The sequence below is a fragment of the Octopus sinensis genome, linkage group LG13 (genome assembly GCF_006345805.1).
Source record: "Octopus sinensis linkage group LG13, ASM634580v1, whole genome shotgun sequence".
Taxonomy (NCBI): domain Eukaryota; kingdom Metazoa; phylum Mollusca; class Cephalopoda; order Octopoda; family Octopodidae; genus Octopus; species Octopus sinensis.
The window spans coordinates 2,963,481-2,983,480 of NC_043009.1; positions in this window are offsets into that span (position 1 = coordinate 2,963,481).

The window sequence follows — 20,000 nt, forward strand, 5'->3', positions numbered from 1 at the left end:
TGTGTAATTCAAACTCAGCACATTGTTTGGGAAACGTTATGAAATAACAACAGAATTTAGCAGGCTGTTCAGTTTGATATTTATTTACATTTCTATACTTTTGTAAACAATGCGGTTCTGGCATCAATGTGTATAGATTTGTCTGCCTAAACGTTCAGTTTCCATTTCTATATTTAAATTAGGTTTAACACGTTAATAATTATGGTGTATAATAGAGAGAATGTATATATAAAGACATTGTTGAAACATATTCGTTTTCTTTGTTCCGTTAGGTAATAATTTTATTAGAATCCATTGTTATTCAACTTTATATTTCAGTTTCATTTTGTCAATTGCAAAATCTTTTGATTATATCAATTAGATATTTTTTTTTCTATTCGAATATACAAATACCTTATTTGGCGATGAATAATATAAATCTATGCTTTAACATGTTTACTGTTTGTTGTTAGATGACAATTTATAGTGAGTGATGTCGAATGAAACATAATTCAAAAACAATGCGAAAAGAAAAGAAGCCGGTTCGTTGAAATTTCAGCTTTCTGATTTCAATAATTAATGATGAATTTAGATATTATATTTCCATATACTTTTAAAAAGTTAGAATGTTCGCAGCCTGGATGTTTTGACCGTATGCATGCACAATCACGCTTTACCTGGTTCTAAATTGCTTCAACAATCCATCAACTATTAACCCTTTGACAACGGTTGACGCAAATATGCGATCACACTTTTGCTTGCCTAACTGCGGTTAACGTAAATATACGACGTAGAGCTACCCTACATCTATCACAGACATTTTAGCGGCTGACGTTAGTTTACGTTCGCTATCGTGTATTTTATCTGTTTAGGTGCGTTCGCTCGCCGTCCTGTGCATTATCTCTTTCTATATATATAAACGGCAAAATGCCTGTCTCCGTGTGTGTATCCTTTATACAATATCCACAATTTTTCAGTTAGAGGGCTCGCACTTTCTATGGTCATTCAAAACCGTCCAGGAGTGGTCGTGCACATTTTTACATTTCCGCAGTCACCCCGCAAAGCCATTTAAAAGTCAATAGAAGTGACTAAATATGCACCATTGGAAAAGTTCCGAACAATTGAAAACATTGATAATACCTCATTGATCGAAGTGTTAGTACCTAGATGGAAAGTGTTTGGTGTGCAGCACCATCAAAATTCATTACTGCAATTATGTGAAAATGCCGCAAGGGGTGTGAGGCAAACAAAACATAAGACATGGTTTTGCATATCACTTTGTGTAAGTTCAATCTGCTAAAGTTTTTACATACGCATCGGAAGATCATGTAATCCAAAGCCTCTCATTTAAAACGAATCATAAAATATTAGTTTCTTCAAGTAAAAAGAAAAACAATCTGAAAATTCTATGAATTAACATAAAAATACAAAACTAGAAGATAATATCCGGCGTATTGAAGTCGTAGATGAACTAAAAGCTCTAGAATTTATTTGCTGGATAGTATAAACATTCCAGTCAAGTTTCAACGTAGCCTACCAAACAAGTAGCAATAAGGAATAAAACATGTTCTCATAAACTCTATATACACAGTAGAAATTATACGAATTGGTATTCCGTTTTATAAAGAGAAACTCGGCAAATCCGTTTTCTTAGTCACCATCAAACATCAAAATATCGAGCAATAACATGAAGCATCAAAGATTTAAATTTCTGCCTTCATCTATATTTCATCTGCATTTTTTTTTAGGTTTTAATTCCTTTGAATGTACTTCCAGTTCTCTTATAATGATAAAAAGTAAAAAGAAAAACAAAAGTTAAAAAGAATAATAAAAAATCAACGAAAGTAAATACTATCCTCACCATCTTTTTATGCTTAATATTATTTCCTTTTTACCACCCTAAAAGAACATTAGTAACCGAGCATTTCCGCCAGTGCAATTGGCTTGCTTGCCTTTTATTTCCAGTTTTATTACGTTTCTGCTAAATTCCAGCGAAACTCTAAACTTTGACGACTCTTATTATTCCTTTGGAACTTTGCCTCAGAACGTTTCATCCTTCATCGTGATTCTCACTAAAAATTACGTTCTGCTATCTCTTATAACTATCGTTGGCTAATTCGTTTAACTTCTCAACATGTTTCGCTAATGTTTTGTTATGACGCTTTTGGGGAAAGAGATTTCGCTATTCCATGCACACCCCAGCACTGATATTTTTGGCTTTATTTTTGTTTTAATTCTATTATTTGTGACCAAATATTTGTTTCAGTTTTACTGTGCTGCGTCTGTATGTTTCATAGTTTTAATGTTTCCTTACTTTGTTTTTAGCTTACATATCCGTTTGTCCCTTTTATGAAGCCGATATGTATGTATGTATGCATATATATATATGTTTTGATGTACGAATTTATGAACGTTTGTGTCTATCGATATTTGTGTCCACCAATGATGCATTGGCAGAAATGGTTTGTGGGTCGGGGGTAAGTTGGCCGTGCGTCATTTGTCCAATTTTTCTACTCTGTGTGTTCAAAATAAGCCGAGGTCGTTTATGCGTTCCATTCTTTCGTGGTCAATCTATAAAAAATCTTTCCGGTGTTGATCGCCGCTATTATAAAAACGTTATTATAAGAGTTATTAGATGGTAATTGATTCGGATCTTAGAATCATGTGTTCAAACTCCAGATAGTCTCCCCGGCATTTGGGCAGGGCACATTAAACTGATAGTGGCCTCAAGTGTCATATCAAGTGTCTCGTTTATGGGTTCAACGTCTCGGTCTACTTAATATGAGTGGATTGAGACAGAGCTCTTGCTTTGTCACCAATTAATTGAAGAAGCAGTAAAACACAAAAACACAAACATGCATATATGATATACACTTGCACACACGGCTGTGGTGGTCTGAATGATTCACAAAGGGTGTGAAACCGGTACCAGGCACGTTCTCGGACTATGTGCACCGAATGTCATTACAGAATTGCAAACTCTTGGAGAAGTTGTTATACGTATTTAAATCTAAGGAATTTTGGAATACGTATAAAATCGTAAGAAATCGTTTATGTTAGTTGGTGCTGTTCCTTCACATCTACCGGATTTTATATTAAACTTTATTCATTCCGGAGCTAATAAATGTGGTTTTAGAAAGGTTACACAATAAATAAACCACAACATGTATTTTCGGGAACATAGTTTTACATATGATTTTATTACTAATATTAATAGGAGTATTAGGGTAATTGTTCGGAAGAGCTTGGTATTGACTTTCTTTCTGTATTTAGTTACTGTTTCCTAGATGCTTAGTTCAAATCACAGGGAAGACACATTTCTGTTTCAACATTTCGCTGTCGATAAAATGAAGTCAACTACTGATTTCAAAATGGTGGACTGTATATCTTCCCAAATTTGAAGATCTGCGCATATATTAGAAATCAATATAATTAAAATCAAACCGACGAGCTGGCAGTATTGGTATCATGCCGAGCAAAATGTGTAATGGTATATCGTCAGTTTTTTTCTTCTGAGTTCAAATTCAACCAAGGTCTGTTTCAAATTTGATCCCATTGGGATCTATGAAATATGTATCGGGGTCGATAAAATATGTCAACGTGTGAGGCACCAATATTAAGGAAACGGATATATTCGCAAGCTGGCACTATCGTTAGCATGTCAGACAAAACGCTTAGCGGTATTGCGTGCGGTTTATAAGTTCTGAGTTCAAATGTCACCGGTATTGAATCCCTTTCATCACTTCGAGGTTGATAGAATAAATAAGTACCAATTGGGCCGATGTAATTGACTTCTCTTTATCCAGAACATGCTGGTATTGTTAAAAAAAAATTGAAAACAAAGCGAATAAAACAAAGGCGTCCAGCTGGCAGAATCATAGGTATGCCAGGTAAAATGCTCAGCAGCATTTAACCGCGTTTACGTTCTTAATTCAAATGCCGCCGACGGCAACGTTGATTTTTATCCCTTTGTGATTGATAAAATATATACGAATTGATCACTGTGGTAGATGTAATCTAGTTGCTCCCTCCCACGAAATTACTGGTCTCGTGCCAGTATCTGGAACCAATATTAATAAAAAGAATAATGCAACCGATTATAATTCCCATTTTACCCACTGGATCGATACAAATGAAGTAAGAATCAATAATTAGGATTAATTATATCAAGTAAAACTCCGGTCAAAATGTGTTGTCCGTTCTCAATGTTACACATAGTTCTTAATAGGAATAGGACTATAGCACATATTCTACAATTCATCTCATAATAATTAATGCGTTGATATACGATATATTCTTAATTTATTCGAAACAACCAATATTTATGCAAGATTCATTAGAAGAGTATTAAAGTAAAGCTCTCACTAATTTGAAAAATATCAAAGAATCTGCAGCAGGTCGACATTTAATGTTCCAAATTTTCTCAAGTGCACTAGAAACACATCTTGAGAACTGGAACTGATGCTCTTGAGACTGTCTTAGAAATGTCTCAGAATGCCTTTAAAACAAAGTACACATTACTCCACACAGATTGGCATGTGCATTCATATGCAAGCATTTATGAATATAAATATATAAAAGGAAACAAACACTTTCATACGTCTCAAATAACCATTTAGCAAATACTTCAAAATGTATGTCCTTTTCAAATACGTACACACATTCAAAAGCACACACACACATATCTGTATGTATTCTTAGATTTATATATATATATATATGCATATACCTAATTACACCCTCCTCTGCTTATTTGTGAGTGTATTTGTATATATGTATGTTGTTATGCAGATACGAAGGTAGACATCTACGTATACATGCGCCTAAACTATGCTAGCAAACATTCATATAAGCATATATATTTATAGACACATAAATGTTTGCAATGCTGTGTGGGGCTATATGTGGATCTGTTCGCATGTATTTCTGTTTACGTAAATTTGCTTGTGAAATAGAAATATAGGGAAAGGTACAGAGATACTCAATGGAGTTTATTCCAGATCTGTATAGTATAAATTGTTTAAAATCACTTCAAACTCTCAAATTATCGACTGTCTTAGAGATAGACTACCCTCCATCATCGCTGGACGTGGGTCCCGGTTTGCATTTTTCTGCTTTCCTTTGTAACTTCCTTCAATGTATTATTATTAGAAATTATTGTTACAGGTCTTGTATGTTGAATGAGGAGGGAACAGTTCCGGGAATCGACGTTCTGTGACTAGGAAGAACTATAAGTGCAAATCATAGGGAGGTGTGGTTACAGATAGAATAACGAGATCGTATCTGACGCGAGCGTCGGAGTGCTCAAGGCCACTCTCCCCATTGGTCAACAGCCATTGCATTAGACGTCGAAACGTGAAAGTGGAGACAGCACGACCTAACTGAATTGACTTCATACCAATTATTTGGGTCGCATTCGAATATAATAAAACATTATGTGCTTAGCTACAGCACCTTTTCATAAGTTGAGGCAGTTGTCTATGAGTTTCTCGCTTGAATTGACCTGGCGGTTGGAGTATTGTTTTACTTCTGAATTCGCCGTCAGTTCTTATGATGTAGGTATTGTTATACGTGTGAAAAAACACGTGGGAAGCCGACGTTCAATCAATCCTTGTATAAATGTATAACTAAATATAATAAATTGAGAAATACCTATTTCTTTACTACCCACAAGGGGCTAAACACAGATGGGACAAAACAAGGGCAGACAAACGGATTAAGTCGATTACATAGACCCCAGTGCGTAACCGGTACTTAATTTATCGACCCCGAAAGGATTAAAGGCAAAGTCGACCTCGGCGGAATTTGAACTCAGAACGTAAGGGTAGACGAAATACGGCTACGCATTTCGCCCGGCGTGCTAACGTTTCTACCAGCTCGCCGCCTTTAAATTGAGAAATACCTTCTTTTCTATTACTCTGTTGGATGGCGTTCGACATTTTTGTCACAGAATCAGAGAAATATTGGCGGAAGATGGTTGTATTGAATGAGAATAATATCTGGGTTCAAATATTAATGTAAGGTTGAAATATTGTATAACAAACTTGTGTTGTCTGCAAGTAGATAATTATTGTAAAGACGAAGTTACCTAGAAATTATGATCCTCACTATTCCCGAATTTTCTTGGATTCCGCGTTCATCGCAAAAGGCTTGATCTCTTTCTCAAATCTGATGTGATATGAGTTTTTCACTATCACCTATGAACGTTTCTTTATCCTTGTAATCCGAGGCCTATATCACTGCGATAATGAAGATAATTGCATTGGTTTTTGTATTTGCTGATGCGTTCGTAAAGTATTCGCTTGCTCGAGAACTTTGATTCAGAGAACATTTTCCCTTAATCCAGAATTAATTGTTTCGACAATATTAAACGACACGATAGAAAGAAGAGCAGAGTCAATACAAACTACTTGTACAGTGGTGAAGATAAGAACGTCATATTTGATCATGCGGACCTCAATACATATTTACTAAACAATAAAGTATAGGTTTGCAGCTGTTGCCTGTTTTATAATAGAAGCAATCCGTCGATGATAAACCAAAATTTAACAACTCCAGTATTGATATAACTTCCCCAAAACAAAGAAATGTATTTTAAAATATGGCAAATATAATGGAAAACATTCGTAAGAGAAGCAACCGAGGGTGTCTTAACTATAATGTAATGGCTAAAGTTTCGATTATGTCCATATAGTAAAATAACTTAAATTATCATACGTAGTGTTTTAAATAATTTCAACTAGGTGTGATTTGCGAAACAAACATTTCGTTGCTATTATGTTAAAGTGGGATATATCAAAATTTGTCCAAATGCATTTTTTCAATATTTAGTTTTGTTTGCAATAGCCGGTTCTTTTGGTAAAACTATCATATCTACAGTTGCTTCAGATGCAAAAAAATAAAAAGAATTCTAAAACTACATTTCGTTACTTACGACGCTTTTGCATAATAGCAATGATGTGTAAATTCATTCACATGGAGAAAGGACAATGAAGGAAATCACAATAATATTAATGATATGCATTCATGAAGTTAGCTTATGTTTTGTACCTGTCGCACTCCCAGATAACCATTGGTAGGTATTTTTCTTAGAAATAAAGAAGTTCTTTTAAAGCATAAATTTTAATTCCACGTTGAGGTCTGGGGTTCCATCAGGGCTGTCTCTTGGCAAAGAGCCTACTGCATCTAGTCCACACTTGTGTTGGACGGCAGTAAACGGATTTACTAAATTAAATGAAGTGATTATGGATATCCTTCTTAACTTTCATTCAGCAGATGGCTTAATAGATATGGGTCATCACTTATGAAACTTGATATAAATTTTACGAAAGGATTTAACAGTATGTGAAAGAAGTTTTCAAGTCAGGGAGTTTCGCAGGTTGGGACTGCCACAATCATTCTTAATTTGAGATCCTTCAGAAATGTTTATGCAGATTGAATGTGATTCTTTGTAGGCTCCATTAATTGTTTTATTTTTGTGAATTCTGTGTCAAATAATCAATTTCCTTATTATTTATGCGGGTAGACTACATTTGACAAACCAAACGCCATTTAAGAATGAGAATATATTTACCCTCAACAAATACAGGGCGCCAAAACAAGACAAATTCCACTTACTGAATATATGGACATATACGTGATCATTAAGCCTCCCTAATTTCCTGTCTTCCCAATCTATCAATGTGCAGACCATATTCCAGATCAAACAAGAATTAATAAGAGGAGTTCGTTTCTTAAAGGATATAGACCAATGTTGAACTGTCTCAAAAAAGACATGGGTAATTTGCGAATCAACATCCTATATGAAGTAATTATTGTAGAATATCTACATGTGGTCGTTCTTAGGAAAAACTAGAATTCATGTAGCAGTTATGTAACTTATTTGCTCCTCAGTATTTGATTTGCCTCACACTGTGTTAATAAAGAAATGATATGTTCAAACATGTTCAATAAGAGGAAAGGATCGCTAAAGCATAACATTATTATTCGACAGAATAATAAACAATAATTATCTATAACACTTTCAGGTAAACAAATATTGTATTACTTATACATTCACCCGTTTGCAACTGTCATGTGACATATTCAAAGTAGATCAACTCTTATGTGAACTTCTGCGACTAACGCATGAATTTCATACACGAACATTGCGTCATCAACAGATAGTGTTTTGAGCCACATTAGCACTTTGAAAACAAAGTATTCTTATAAGAATAGCCAGAAAAAAAAACATGTTTTGCGAGACAGCTCCATGTACTTTACACTTTTAAAAATCTGATACGAAACTGCTAGAGTGCATTCATATATGTTAAAATATAATCACATTCTGATTAACTCAAATATATTCTCTGTGCATTTTCAACTTAATATCTTATGTATATATATATATACAACATATAAACAAGGGCGAAAGAAAAAATGTCTAATGCCAAATATGCCGAAAATAGACACATTATCCATAACCATATAATGTATCACAATATTCACGTTACTCGAAGAAGGACGACAGAAATTTCTAACAAATTCCGTTATTACCATATCGGACACGATTTCAGAGTTAGTTCATAAGAACCTTCCCTTCGTCAGTGATAAATGCGGCAAAGAAATAAATGAAATACTTACTTATACCTATGGAAAAAAGCGAACAGTAAGTCATGAGCACAACTAAGTACCCCAAATATATCCAAAATAGAAATATATATATATATACATATATATATAAAGAGATAAATATACAAACATAAAAATATATTATCTATCTCTATATATATATGTGTGTGTGTATGTGTTTGAGCGTATGTAAATGTAAACATGTATATCTACATACGCACTTTGTATCTAAAGTGACGAATGAAGCATAATTATTTTTATTAACAGACATATTATGATCGATAGCACATTGATAGATGAAAGAAGTCTTATATTTCATTTCATCCTGTTTTTCATATTGCAGGAAAACAATGGATTACAAGTCGAAGCATCGTGTCTACATTCAGTTCATGACAATGGAGGCCCGTAACGACGGCGTGTAGTACATTAAACATCCACAAATAGTTAGAGAGGAGCTGAAGCTTTTTTTACAGAGAAGACATCATTGAAAGGAGTAACTGACACGGTGGGAGAGAAAAGTTTCAGGCGAAATTGCAGTGAAGATAAATAACCCGGTGCAAGACTTTCAAATCGAGTTATTGATGCGAATAGCCAACGTGTGACGACCCGATTTGGGTGTTCATATGGCTTATAATCTATGATTTTGCTGTACAATAGGACTGTTGGTATAATGCGTCTCGGTGGAAAACGCTGGCTATTTGAAATTGCAGTCTTTGTGGATACTGAGGCAGATTTGAAGAACTAAAGTTTAGAAAGATCTTCTGATCTGCTGAAAGCATTTCAAGCAATGAAAACATGTTCGTGTCCGAGCTGAAGGCCAGGCATTCATCACAGGTAAGCTCAACAGTCAGCTATCGTCACAAAAGTTCGCGGTGTTTTGGGGAATGCCAAGGGCACCATTCTCTTCGATTTTTTGTAACATGCAACATATGAGCAAGAAGCGTTACATTGAGATGCTCAATAAGCCTTATAAAGAGGTAAAGAAGTCATAAGGAAGAAGGGAAATGCCAAGCACTTGAAACATTTCGCAAGTGAGTTGGAAATATGAGACACGACATCTACTGACTACGAATTATGCATTCCGTTTAACATACAGCCCGGATCTTCGCTCTCAATTATAAATTCGGTTCAAGGAAGAACACACGCTATTTGGGGACAAGGAATTGATGACACAGGTGGAATGAAAATACTTAGAATGATTGGCACGACAGTCCCAACATAAATCTTTTCATAGTAGATTCGAAAGTTGAGTTCAGTAAGGTATAAAGACGTCATTCGAGTTGGAGTCTATGCCTAGCACTAAATGTATAGAAGGGGTTACCCTACTGAGACATGAAACTTAAACGTCCTATGACAATTTATAAAAGTCGTGTTCACTGTCTGATTACTTTCGCTTCATCCCCTCTTTATACGGCTATATAGTGTATAAACGCACATACTTGTATATCCTGTGTTACTACCTTATACTCGAGTCTGCAGAAATATAATGGAAACATTAGCATAAATGCGTTATTGAAGTTATACTGAATTATTAATAAAACAAAAATTGTCGGGATATCAGTATTTTATTATATTTCGCTTGGTAAGCAGATTGATACGCAAAACTGCTTGAATACGCAAAAATGCTTCGATGAACATTAACATAAAATTATAAAATTAAATTACGGAAATGAGCTGTTTTTAATGATATAATGGATAAAATGATTTGCATTTATATGAAATTTATTACAATAAAAAAAAATTCTTATAGAAAGTGATTAGCGAGGAAGCTGAAATGATAGAGTCTTAAAGTAACGATATTTCCAGCTAAAGCAAACTTGAAAAGAACTTTTTAAAGCCAGAAATCAAAGCGTTATGAGTGAAATTTATGATCCGGTTTTACACATAATCCTCAGAATAGTGCTATACGTTTACACCTTGTTTTACCCCTCATATTACTAGGTCCATATTACTTACCTATATTTCCTGATCTTGCTGATCTGATACTAAGGTTTTGGTATCACATTTTGTTTTAAACACTGATATGAATATTTAAATTTGTACTAATTTAAAGAAGGCTCTATAGACTTTGACTGATGTTGTCAAAGTTTATGCGATAATTTAACTGTATCTGTTTGACAGATACACACACACACACGCACGCACACGCACACACATACACACGCCCGTCCGCACGTACAGAGATACACACCATCCCTCCCATATATATATATATACGCCATGATAGATCGTTAGTGACTAACCTTTTTTCTATTTTCTTTCCCTGTTTATTTCTATGTTCCTTTCTGTCGAAAAGCGTAGGTGCGAAACGTAAAAGACTTTCTCACTTCCCGAATGTTAAACTAATGGTTGTGGTTTAACCGTCTTCGTCTTTTGTTTTTTTGTAAATTCTCAATATATATATATATATATATATATAATATATATATATATATATATATATATACAACAACACGACAACACGAACTTTTGTCAGTGAACAGGTCACGGTGTCAAAGCGACGAAAATATTTTGACAAATTAAATTTAAATTTTGAAGTGAATCTAACGGTTTTTGTGTGTTTTTAAATGGCTTATAAACACCTTCCACGCTGCAATTGTTTTCGTCCCAGCACACGATCTTAGATCAAGTCACTCGCTATGCAAGTACATCTCCGTAATATATATATATATATATATATATATGTGTGTGTGTGTGTGTGTGTGTGTGTGTGTTTACTCCTATAATATTCCTCACAAAAATGAGAGACTTAATTGCGGAATACATTGGAAAATAGGTGAAATGATAGAAGGAAAACACAATATACACATTAAAATATTAACAAGCAACAGCTCAACTTAAACATTAACATTAACATTTAATAAGGTGACGTGCAACAACTGGCAGTCGTAAGGCAATTTAGTGGAAATATAAGCAAATGTTCGACGAACATACGGTAAGGAACACATTAGCCCTATTCATACAAGCTTTTAAGAATGATTCTGCGAAATCCTAAAAAGTTTTAACTATGTATATAGGAAATTTCATATTCTAATATAGCAGGAAGTAAGCTATATGAGTTATGAAACGTTCCTTACATTGAAATATATCGAAACCGTAGTCATGTCATTCATGAAACACGTATATATAAATATTATTTTGTCCCTTATCCTTTATGGGGTTCACTTATTCGAAGCAAATGGCTACTTTCAGTTTCCGTCTAACAAATCGCCCTCAATGATTTGGTGTCAACTCGAGTCTATAGAAGAAAAAATCTTGGTCAAGTTGCCGGGCTTTAGGAGTGAATCTAGAACCATGTAGCTGCGAAGGAAAATTCATACCATACGACCACAGCTGAATGTCACACACCCACACACACACGTATATAAATATATACATATACATATATAAGTTTATATATATATTATATATATATATATAATATATATATATATATATATAATATATATATATATAGGTGGCACATTCCGGCTGAACCACATGTCTCTGACCCTCATCTACCGAAACCAGGACCGGCCGGACTGCTGACACAACGATGATTTCCGGCAATGGCTTGTCCACAAACACCTCCCGTTTACTGTCTTCCGCCTGCCGAGGTTTCTCTCTGTTTGCCCTCACACCTTGCTTCACAAATGCTGTTTTGCGCAAGCTCAGTTCAGGCACTTGATCCTTTCTTGCAGCTGAAGCAACAACGTTTAGCACTAAATTATGTCTAAATATATATCATTCAGTCTGGAGTGCCTTGAGGCAAGCTGATAGCATGTGCTTGAGACTACCATACTACACATACAAATCGCACTGTCGACCCTCTTTTGAGATTTGCTGGAGACGGATGCACATAATACGCAGTCTGAATCAGAGCTTTCAAATACCAAGAAGTCAACTTCCACCGATCAGAGCACTTCCACTCCAGCTTTTCGATATCATCCCAATACCAGCTATTAACGCTGCTGTGCTTGTTACACTGCGTGACCCAGAGGCCTCTCATATTCCAGCTACCTTATTTGCTGTCCACGTAGCTTCGGCTGTCTTGTTCACTTCACTCAGATAAGAACTGCTCTCTCCTAACAAGTCCAACACTAGCCCTGCCGTCTATAATCACCCTACCATCTTCAGCATTCTGGGTCATCTCATCAAGCCGCTGCATCGCCTCAGTTGATATATATAAGGATATATATATATATATATATATATATATATTATATATATATATATATATATATATATATATAAAATTGAATAAGGGTAGAAATTGTAATAATCAATTAAAACCAGTGGCCTAGCGTATTAAAGAAATCCGAAGATTAAAATATTTTTACATACATGTATGTAAATATATATATATATATACATATATATATATATCACAATCAAGGAATGGCCATAATAGGCCATTCACCCACTAGAAATAACAGCCAAAGCTTCAACCGCAAAATAACATTAATTCCGCAAACCAGGAGAAAATTAAAAAAACATTTACCCTGTAATTTCTTATACGGGCTTGATTTAATTTAATCAGGTTAGTTTACCATTAAACAATAGATGAAACGGTGCATCGTATAAGAAATTACAGGGTAAATGTTTTTTTTTTAATTTTCTCCTGGTTTGCGGAATTAATGTTATTTTGCGGTTGAAGCTTTGGCTGTTATTTCTAGTGGGTGAATGGCCTATTATGGCCATTCCTTGATTGTGATGTTGAACTTATAAATGGTCTATGACTATTTAATTTTTTCCCACTAGGCCGCTGGTGGCAAATAAATTCTACGAAATTTTTTGCCACCCTATATTGATTAATTATGAATTTTCTGGTTAATTCCGTAATGGAATCGGCGGCTTATATTTGCTGCCGATAAATTTGGCGCGAGTGCGATGATTTGAAAGTTTTAGGTCAGATATTGCCGAGGGAAGGATAGAGGTACCTCGTGATAATATCTGCTGGGATCTGGCTGTTTCTTACTGACGAATCTATCGGCCTATGGAAAATTGGCTTGATTTAATTTAATCAGGTTAGTTTACCATTAAACAATAGATGAAACGGTGCATCGTATAAGAAATTACAGGGTAAATGTTTTTTTTAATTTTCTCCTGGTTTGCGGAATTAATGTTATTTTGCGGTTGAAGCTTTGGCTGTTATTTCTAGTGGGTGAATGGCCTATTATGGCCATTCCTTGATTGTGATGTTGAACTTATAAATGGTCTATGACTATTTAATTTTTTCCCACTAGGCCGCTGGTGGCAAATAAATTCTACGAAATTTTTTGCCACCCTATATTGATTAATTATAAAAAACATATATATATTATATATATATATATATATATATACAGATACATATAGATACATACATGTATTATATATATATATATATATATATATATATATATATATATATATATATTATATATATATATACATGTCTCTGTGTGTGTGTGGATGTATATATATTCTTTTATTGTTTTATTTTTTAGTTATTTGACTGTGGCAATGCTGCAGCACCCCTTTATGCAAAGAAATCAAATCCAGGAATTATACTTTGTAAGTCCTGTACTTATTCCATCGGACCCTTTTACTAAACCCGTACGTTATGGGGACGTAAACACACCAAAATCGATTGCCGTGTGAATCGTGGGGCGCGGGGACAAACACTCACACAAACATATACATACATACATACATACATACATACATATATATATATATATATATATATATATATATATATATATATAATGTATAAATAAATGCGATGGCGTCTTCAAGTCTCTGTCTACCAAAACCACTCGACCAACAACATAGTAGAAGACACTTGCTCACGGTGCTACGCCGTGGGACAGAACCAGGAAGCATGCGGTTGCGTAGCCACCTTCTCACGACGCAACCCATCCTGCGCTTATATATATGTATGTATATATATATATATATATATATATATACCCATGGTAATATGCACACGTGTATATGTGTACGTGTATACATACGGACATGCATTCATACATATACACATGTGCATCAGTATGCATAAAAAAGGGAGGACATAGAGACGCCTGCGAAGTGATGAAAGAAAAATTGCGTGGGAGATAGAATATAAAACAGCAGTGCATTGTGTTACGAGGTTACGTTCAGTATATTGGAACGCATCTGCAATAATGCAACTTCGAATGACATTCAAAACATACCTGCGTGTTAATAACAACAACAACAACAACAACACCAATGATGCTAAAAATAATAATAATAATAATAATAATAATAAAATAATAATAATAATGATAATAATGATAATAATGATAATAATAATAATAATGATAATAATAATAATAATAATGATAATAATAATGATGATGATGATGATGATGATGATGATGATGATGATGATGATGATGATGATGATTATGATGATCATGATGATGGCAGTAATAAAAATAAGACAACTACAATACAGAGCGGAGGTTTTAGAGTATCTTATTTCTTTGATGATCACTGTCTTTTATGATGCATTATACAACTAACTCCACGTTCTGCTTCACAATTATAATTTGCAATAATGATAATAATAATAATAATAATAATAATAATAATAATAATAATAATAATAATAATAATAATAATAATGATAATAATATGAAGAGTAAAAAGCAGTCGAAGCACAATAAAATAAAGTATAATACTAATAAAATTAACAAGTTGAAAAAAAAGACAAAGCAAAATGGATAATAAGGAACAAGAAGATCTTGAACAAAAATATGTATTACTATAGATGATAATAGAAATATGATTATTAACATTAATAAGCCAACTTGTAGAGCTGCAGGCAAGTGGGGTATGAGATGCAGATCACGTCATCATAGTTATACGCTATCACACACGTGTTTTGTATGACTTTCTTATTATTATTTTCTCACAGAGAAGTACGTTCGAAACGTCACTAAAGTCACTTATATGAGACAAGTTCCATTGAAGATTCCTCATTTATTCACAGCAAAGGCAGCGCATGCCTTCTTTGAATATCATTCTTTTGTGTTATTTGCTGTAATTCTTGTTAATTTCCTTACTTTATCTACATATCTACATAAATTGAACACGTATATATATATATGTACATATATATATATATATATAATTGCACATATACACCTATACGGATGAAATATAAATAAATATGAATGCATATATATTATATATATATGTATATATATATATGCATGTATATATATATATATATATATATATATATAATATATATATATATATATATTTTTATATATATATATTTATACGCGTGTGTGTGTGTGTATGTATGTATATATATAAATAAATATTTATATATATATATATATATATATATATATATATATATATATATATATATACATGCATACCTTTTTTAATACATGCAAAAGAATGAGAGAATTATCTGTAATCTTCAGATATTTATCGCCATAATTTTAAAAGCTCAAATTGAGAATTCAACATGAGTAGGCACCTGAATGTCGATCACTTGAGATTTTAGCTGTTGCGTCGAGTAGGATTTGGCTCCAAAGGTAATCTAAAGTTGTTACTCGCCTTTGAATGAAATCACATTATGGACTTCTTCGACTTTATGACGACAGTTTGCCGTTCCTTTAAAACAGTAATAAGATGCTAAAAGCGATAGGCATGCTGACGAATTGGTAACAAGAAAATACTCTATATAACAAATGAATAAATAAATAATTATATAATGGATATCAAATAGAGAAACTTATACTAATAGAAGAAGAAGAATGAAAGAATGAGGGGGAAGAGAAGAAGAAAGACCAAATAGAAGTGGATATTGTTCTTGAAACCTTTAATTTCAGAACGTAAATAAAAATAAAAATATTAAATAATAAACAATGATCATAAAAAAAGTTGAAACTGCAAACGAAAGTTTTGTATTTATTTAATTAAGTTAAATGGTCTGATAAATGTTGCAGATAACATTGATGAAATCAAAGCAAAGAGAGGTGGTGGAGAGAGAGAGAGAGAATGATAGAGATAGAGACAAAAATGTGAGACTCTGCATAAGAAAGAAAAGAGGACTTTTTTTTTCGTTTACTTTCCATGTTTTTTATTCCGTTGACTTCTTTGACTTCTCGTCTTATGTTTTTGCCGTTTGTAATTAATTTTGTTGTTCTTTTATTCTATATAATATCCTTTTTTTTCTGCTATTCTTCTCTTTCATTGCAAATAAATATAATCGTAAACGAATAATTACCTGTCATCTAAAGAACTTTAGAAAATGAATTTTTACTTCTCACAGTATAATCATATGATGGAAGAGAGTTTTTGTTTTTTGTATATTTTTTATTGCGATTAACACCTTTTGTATTCAAAGTAAAAGTGGTAAGCAATAAAGATTCTAAAAAATATGAATAATAAATTAGTGTAATATAATGTAAAATATGTATTCTATCAAAGAATATATTACAGCTTAAAATATAAAAAAAAACAAGATATGAACAAAAGCACAGTAACCTACTGAAAAGTTTGTAATGAGGATTACAAAAATATATTTGTGTATGTGAAAATGTACACGAACACGCATATCTACTCACACACGAATATACACACATCCATACACGTATATACATCAATGACACGTTAGGAGGAGAAAGTTTGTTTCAGAGGTTGCTTTATGCATATTTTAATTTTTATTTCATCCATGCAACGTCAAGGAACATAGCGCTTAATTCCCGATCCTTTATTTTGAAATTCAAGTTGAGTATCGGTATTAAAAAAGCCACGGATAGGCGCAGGGGATTCCAAGTCTTGTAGAGACAAATAGCTGCATGGCAATTAAATTCCTTTGGTATGGTTATGTGATGAAATCCATATTCATTTTGTTTCTGTCAATCTACCCACCTTTAACAGGCAAAGCAATATATTAAAGTTCCTTAACAATCAAATCTGTAAACTAGCTATGAATTAAAACGGTATAATAGGAAAACAATTGATATGATTTTCCTTCAAAGTATCACTATTTATTCGATAAAATTTAAAACACGTAAAAACGTTTTCAAATTTGTACATAATTCACTAACAAAATATACGAAGATGAATCTTTAACACCCTTTGGGAATCTTAAAATGGCGTTTGCGATAAACTTGTAGAATTTTGAATATTTCTTTCCTCTACCGAACGCGTTATACATATATATAGAGTTTTCTCTATTTATTTATTTATTTCTCTTTAAATTTCTAAATGATTCTCCATGAGCACAACAGACACAAAAAGACACAAGAGAAACAGACACGCACGCGCATGCGCGCACAATGCACAAAATCACGTCCACGCAAAACCGCACGCGCACACACTTCTATCTATGTATCTAGCTATATATGTATGCATGTATGTAATTATGTATGTGTATATATATATATATATATGAGTGTGTGTGTGTGTTAGTATGTACATCGAAATACTTAAGGACTACTTCCGATGTATTCACATGATAACATAACGACAAATGACTTTTATTCATGGAAGATGGGGTTCCATGCCACACAGCGAAAAGGTATCAACAACGGCTGGCTGAAAATGGGATCAAAGAGCTTCATTGGCCGAGTGAATCTCGTGACATGAACCTAATTGAAAATGTTTGGAGCATACTAGATAGAGCTATATTAAAAACGCGACAGAAACTTAAATCTAAAGGTGAATCGTTTCGATTTTTGCGTGAAATGTGGGCAGAAATTCCACAAGAGACAATCACGAAAATCATCAGTTCAAAGCCAAAAAGATATTCTGAATTAAACACTGGAAAGAGAATTTTAACGAGATAAAGTATGTAGTCCTTCCATCGATTACATTTCATTGTTCGTTTTGCGTATTAAGTAAGAGGTTTTGAAAATTAAAGGTGTCTATTTACTCCTGCATGCCTGTGTATATGTATGTATGCATATATATATATATATATTATATATATATATATATAATATATATATATATATATATAATATATATATATATATAATATATATATATATATATATATATATATATATATATATATATATATACTAAGTAATTAAGGGTTTAGCAACGGTTTGCCTCACCACACACCGAATTTAGAAATAGCAGTCAAAGAGTTATAGCTATTCTTTCTACTAAAAGGGAGATCTCAGTAAAACCACAGCACTTGAAAGGCAAACACAGACAGGCAAGAGAGAAATAAATGACGGCAATCTATCATACAATTTTAAGTCACCTACGGACGTACGTTTCGAAATTAAGTTTTAGGAAAGCATAAGAATTAGATAATTTCTCATCAGCGTAGGACACTATAATTATGAATAATTATTAAATTTCGTGGTACTAGAAGCGCGTGTTTGCCTTACAAGTGGTGTGGTTTTACTGAGATCTCCCTTTTAGTAGAAAGAATAGCTATAACTCTTTGACTGCTATTTCTAAATTCGGTGTGTGGTGAGGCAAATCGGTGCTAAACCCTTAATTACTTAGTATTACTGATAACCATATTTCATCCCAGTAAATGACCACAACATCTTGTCTAAATTCGGTGTGTGGTAAGGCAAATCGTTGCTAAACCCTTAATTACTTAGTATTACTTAAACTTTCCTCGAATGAGGCTTTTACATGCCTTAATGCCCTTACTACTCCTTAATGCCCTTACTATAATTATATTTATATAATTATATATTTTATATGTGTATATATATATATATATAATATATATATATATATATATATACATTGCTTACCACCCTGTTCGTGCCGGGTTCAGACCCATTGCGTGACACCTTGGATAGTGTCTTCCACTATAGCCTCAGGCCGATCAAAGTCTTGTGAGTGGATGTGGTTGACGGAAATGTACAAATAAGTGTGTGTGTGTGTGTTTTATGTATCTGTGTTTGTCCCAACTTAACATTTCGGTAAAAGACCCCTAAAGAATATATATATACATATAAATATATACATATGTATACATACATATAAACATATACACATATATGGGTAAATGTGCCTATACGGTTGCACAAACAATCCGGCATAAATCAACCTTGCATACTGATACTCCATTTTTGTTTGTAAACAGGAGTATTTGCGCATGTGCATATACGCGTGCTACATTGTATATATTCGCTGCATTTCTACCAATTTTTATATGATCCTCATTTGTTGAACATTATGTGTATAAATATTTCAGAATATATATATATACATAGGCGCAGGGGTGACTGTGTGGTAAGTAGCTTGCTTACCAACCACATGGTTCCGGGTTCAGTCCCACTGCGTGGCACCTTGGGCAAGTGTCTTCTACTATAGCCTCGGGCCAACCAAAGATTGTGAGTGGATTTGGTAGACGGAAACTGAAAGAAGCCCGTCGTATATATATATATATATATATATATATATATATATGTATGTGTGTA